Source organism: Semicossyphus pulcher, unplaced genomic scaffold (assembly GCF_022749685.1).
Source record: "Semicossyphus pulcher isolate SPU_LCO1_2020_fin unplaced genomic scaffold, fSemPul1.0.p SCAF_24, whole genome shotgun sequence".
Lineage (NCBI taxonomy): Eukaryota > Metazoa > Chordata > Actinopteri > Labriformes > Labridae > Semicossyphus > Semicossyphus pulcher.
The window spans coordinates 7,941,984-7,948,029 of record NW_027211698.1 but is presented as its reverse complement, the minus strand read 5'-3'; positions in this window follow the sequence as shown (position 1 = coordinate 7,948,029).

Genomic DNA, 6,046 nt, shown 5'->3' with positions numbered 1-6,046 from the left:
AGGCAAGTCGAATTTGGAATTTAATTCTTCGCAAATTTACTAGTTTTGCTCTGTATCTTGTTTTTGCCAGGGATTTCGTTCTGCTTGCTGCCTGAAAGTTATTTGCAAAGTATGACAAGAAAGTCGCTTGATTATCATCTATAAACTTTACAACCAAAGTGCCATCTAAATTGCATTAACGAGAAATGTTACGTTAATTTCAAGTTTGTCTTTGTAAAGGACCACCTTTAATATGGAACAAAGGTATCAACTTAAATTGCTGTTCAAACGCCAGATGGAAACTGTCAACCAAAAGCAAACTCAGATTTTGCATGTTCACTAATCATATCTAACACCAACAACCCCGGCTGCATTACACTCACTAATGAGTTTGCAGACAGCCTTTATACAGCTCATGTGTTATGGAAATAAGTTCCCCCCATCTACATAACACATCATTACATTATAATGACATTACTTTAAACTGACGTGCTTCAGATGAGCTCTTAGTTTCCTGGAAAAAGTTGCAGTTTTTCTCCACTGTGTTTTTTTATGTGTTCATACTGGTAAAAGTTACACATGCTGGATTCATACTGGGTTAAATTACACACAGGGCCACAGGGGACTGTAACTATTACAACATGTTTGACTTTAAAATGAATTAAATTCAGACAGAGCTCAAGTGTTTGGCAAGAAAATAAGCTACTAGAGATTAGTGCGGGATCTCCGGCCATAAATCTCTGGAAATAGAAAAACAACAAAAGTGAGCGGGGTTATGCGAGAGCAGGGGGTCGGTTCACATTGTAAAATATGCGAAAGTGGTTTATGTGTTGTTTTGTGAGACTGCCAGAAAAAGTGTGTGACATCAGGTTAACGTTTGGGCTGCAAGAAGTTATTTGAAAGTGTCAATAAAGTGAGTGAGAGTGTGTGTGTGTGAGGATTCTTTTGCTATTGTGTTGTGAGAACAGCAGTTTATTGCCTCTGCTGGTCTGTTGTTGGTTGTGAGCTCAGCATCAAAATGTTCAGTGTTTACGACAGTGACTTACTGCTTCCTGTGGATTCTGTGGGTGTTACGCGAGCTGTGCTTTCCTGTGAGCGTATGTTTTTTTCTTGCCGTTTCAAAAGTTCCCACACTTGTGAGTCCGACAGCCTACGATAGGTGCCGGCTTGTGTGTATGTGCATGTATGTGAGACAGACAGCACTGAAATGTAACTATGTCAAACCTGAATGCTACCTACCTAGATGTCTTGTACTCTGTTATTTAAGTACTGTAGATGAAATTGAATGCACTGAGCACACGGGTGTGTATGTGTGTGTTTTATGACTTGTGTAAATAAACATCTCATCCACCAAATATTCTGTCCAACCTGCTTTGTAACCCGGCGCGCACACACTTGATGGATGGCTTCCAGATGTGGGGGCAAATCTTTCAATTAGACGCGTGTGTTTCTCTGGAGGTCCACCGGGAGGAATTCTAACTCAAAATCTCTTGAAGATGATGTTTTGTTTTCTGTTATTTGAACAACATATTTTTGTGGTGTCTTTTAAGTAGGCCAAAGTAGTGTGGGTGAAAACTCCCAACAACAGCTAACAGGAAGTCAAGGTGTTATGGGCTTACTTTGCTCAGCTAATTTGTTTCCAGCCACAATTTCTTAACCTATTTTAAACAGATGAAAAGTAACGTCAATATATTTATGGAAATTAGCACAGTATATATACATAATAATAAAATTACATTAAATTGTACATTATAAACAGGAGCTGCTAGCCAAAGTGGCATGACTTGCAACAATACAGACAATACAGACAGGTTCATCCTCACTATCTTTTCATCAGTGCACGCTTGTCGCTGTTGCAGAGGTGTTTATGTTATCTCATGATCTGGTATCGAATCTTAGACCTTGCTCGATTCCAGGAGAGGAACTTGTGGGCTGAAGTTAGGGACTGTCCCAAAAGTGCACCCATTCTGTCCTGTATCATGACAATGCTACATGACATAGTTTAAAAACGTTCTTTTATGCTTTTGTGGGTGAAGTTCAAATATAGGTCATACTTCTGTATTGTAAATAAATGCATTTAGAACTTAATACTTCCTTTTCTGAATTTAATTTAGCTGCTAAAAGGTGCAACATGTTTGCTAGCTAAATGCTAATTTTACCAAACTGGCATTAAATGGATCACAAATAGAGTATAATGGGTTTTTAGAGCTGTTAGCTAGCCCTGAAAACGACTCTTTTAGAGCGGTGTGAGCTAGCTAAAACAGCTGAATTGTGGGCCTGTAAACCAAAACAATGAGCCAAATGACACCACAAACCAATAGTTTGACAAAATACACTTGTGCTCTTTCTTTAGTTAGATGAAAAGATTTACACCATGAGCATGCTAGTATGCTAAATCTGAAGCTACAGCTAAGAGACCATTAGCTTAGCTTAGTTTGTGGTCTTTTAACTTTTCATATGGTTTATTGTGTGAGCCAATAAACTCTAGCAGATTATATACTACTTCCTGTTAGGTCCCCGCCCATTTTGTTATAAATCCAATACATATATTTTTGCGCTATTGAGAGAGACGGATACAGATAGTACCTTTAACGTTAGCTTTAATGTCACCATCCCTAGCTTTGTGTGGATGGGCTGATCAAACTATTCGAGAATATTTTGAGTGATTTTTTTCCCGCCATTTGCAGATTTACCCGTCCAATGATCCAAAGTGTTTTCTCCTCATCCCTTTCTCCACCCTTCTTATGATATTTCCTCCCCTCATCCCTTTCCTCCCATTAGCCAGCCAATGTGCGATAATCAAATTGATCAAGAGTTATGAGTCAGGATAGGAGACATAAAACGCCACAACTCATTTAAACGGCGCTCCCTCTCTTTCAATCTATTCTGTAAATCAATCTGTCGCGCCATCCTTCTTTCTTTTCCATCCGTCTCTCCAAAAACAGTAAACTAAGGCACTGGTGAGAACAGTCCATCAGTGAGTATGTGTGTTAGCGACTATAGTGTGAATATTTACCAGTATTTGATTGTTAGTTCCTGCTGCCTGCTCATTGCACTATAGCATGAGCTAGAAAGTGTAAAATCACGCAATTAAACTCTCTAGAGAAGCATCTGTCTTCTATTCCGACTGTTATGTCCAAGTTATGTAATAGACTTCCTGTGTCTTCGGATGCTTTTTAGATGAGTCACAGGTCTTTCCTCTGGTAAAAACATAAACAATTACAGCTGCAATGCAGATTAGTATTTATTTCAGCCCCCACAAACTTTCCCCGTGGAAGGCGTGTGGGTTTCCTCTTGCTGATTGATAAGGGCAAGCTGTGATGGTTGCTGGTATTTCTCAGGCGAAAATATCGTTACCCTGAGACAGACTATTTTTTAAAAATCTTTCATCGATAATATGGTGATTTTTACTTCTTTAAGTCCAGTTAAGTTTAAGATATCAGTTTCATTCTCTTCTGTTTTTTGACCTCATTCTAACCCTACATTCACAGAGTCGTCATAATAGAAAACAATTGTTTCCGACTTGGAAAGATCGACCTGAGGGCCCCCTCAGGAAGAAACAGCTTACTTAGAAAGTCCAACTTGGCGTGTATGATGCAGAAACATGGTGGACCAAAGTGAATGTTGGCGTGGTGGTTTCTGAGAAATAAAATATAACTTTCAAGCTTTCAAATTGTTTCCACATTACGACTTAAAGCTTATGAGGACACCAAAGTCGGAAGAACAACTTCCCAACTTGGGAACTGGGACCATCCAAGGGGAACTGGGTCCATCCACCCTCACTGTTGGTATTGACCGTTTGTCTCCATCTGAACGTTGAAATGATTTCTTCTTCTTCTTTGGGTTGCCTTTGGGATTGTTTTCATTGTCTGTACTCATCGGTCTTTGTTTGTTCAGCCATGGTAGCTGTTTATTCATAACTCAACAGAAACCCAAGAAAACAATACAGACTTTCTGGCGGACCAACCCGCTGAGTGATGGGCGCCACTAAGGATCTTTCTCAGGAACATCAGCTCAACACCAATTTTGCAATACTAAAGAATACTGCAAATGAAGGGCTTTTGTGAGTGGGCCATAAGCCCAATTACCATTGTGTTGACAAATTTGGCAAAAGACAGCGATTTATTGCGTGAAAATCTTTGATATTCTAGCTTTGCGTGTGGCCATGCCAGAGAAGTTGTATCAAACAACAAAAGAACAGTAAATGTTATGGTCTTCTGGGGTGAAATACAAGTGGTACGTTTGGTTTTCCAATGGATAATTTTTCATTTAAATTTTATGGCAGACAATGTTTATTAGCACAAGGGTATTTAGACTTAAAACTGAAGGTCATTTGGAAAGTTTGGGGAGGTTCGCACTACTTGCCCTAATACATGTTTTTCTACCAGCTTCCCGGATCTCTGTGACAGTTATTATGATCTACTGACATTTACGAGAATAAGACCCAGGTTGAATTTCACTTTTAAACTGCTACAATAAATATTTGCAGAGACAAATGACCGCTACCAGACCAGACATTTTGAATTGTTACATAAGGAAAATTACAGCTAAAACAAAGTCTCTGGACATGTCTCTCCAGTAAGCAAGTATGGACGGTAGCCAGGATCCTGGAACTTGCTTAACAAAATGGAATGCAGTTGTTTTTAATGTTATCAACTATGGTCTACAATATACACTGATCAGCCATAACATTATGACCATTGACAGGCGAAGTGTGCAACATTGATCATCTCCTTACAATGGCACCTGGCAGTGGGTGGGACGTGTTAGGCATCAAGTGAACATTTTGTGCTCAAAGTTGATAGAAGCAGGAAAATGGGCAAGCAACTGGGTCGGAGCCGCAGACCTGTCAGGGTGCCCATGCTGACCCCTGTCCACCGCTGAATGCTCCTACAACGGGCACATGAGCATCAGAACTGGACCACGCAGCAATGGAAGAAGGTGGCCTGGTCTGATGAATCACATGTTCTTTCAAACCATGTGGATGGCCGGGTGCGTGTGCATTGCCTACCTGGGGAAGACATGGCACCAGGATGCACTATGGGTGGAGGGCAAGCCGGCAGAGGCAGTGTGATGCTTTGGGCAATGTTCTGCTGGGAAACCTTGGGTTCTGCCATTCTTGTGGATGTTACTTTGACACATACCAACTACCTAAACATTATTGCAGACCAAGTCCACCCCTTCATGGAAACAGTATACCCTAATGGCAGCGGCCTCTTTCAGCAGGATAGTGCGCCCGGCCACACTGCAAACATGGTTCAGGAATAGTTTGAGGAACACAAACTAAGTTCAAGGTGTTGACTTGGCCTCCAAATTCCCCAGATCTCAATCAAATTGAGCATCTGTGAGATGTGCTGGACAAACAAGTCCGATCCATGGAGGCTCCACCTTGCAACTTACAGGACTTTAAGGATCTGTTACTAACGTCTTGGTGCCTGATACCCCAGCACATCTTTAGAGGTCTAGAGGAGTCCATGCCTTGATGGGTCAGGGCAGTCTTGGTGGAGAAAGGAGGACCTCCACAATATTAGGCAGGTGGTCATAATGTTATAGCTGATTGGTGTAACTTGCACAGGTTAAGAGCAACCAACATTATATTAAAGGCACAATTACTTCAAAGACATAATTTGAGTGTTAGGCTCACACTAAGCAGCTGCTCTTGAACTGTGGCCATAATGTGACAACAAAAGTATTGAACATGCACCATTGAAAGTACACGTCATGATTACATTTTGACAAGAATGTAATTATCCCTAACAATTACCCATGAGCCACTACATATCCTGCTTGCGTTCTGTCAATTAATGCCCCACCAATAAACAATTACATACAGCTGACCAACCAGACATCAGGAACACATCAGCGCTAACTGAATTCATTCCACATTATTGAATAGTTGATTCATTAACCCTGTCGGTTTAATTGGATAATCTTGTGTCTTCTTGTGTTTTCATTAGGACAGAGGAAGGAAGCTGCTGCTGTGTGTGTTGAGTTTGGATTTGAGAGCAAGCAGATACTTTGCTGATTCCAGATAGTGGCACCATCATATTGGAGGCTTATCCTGGAA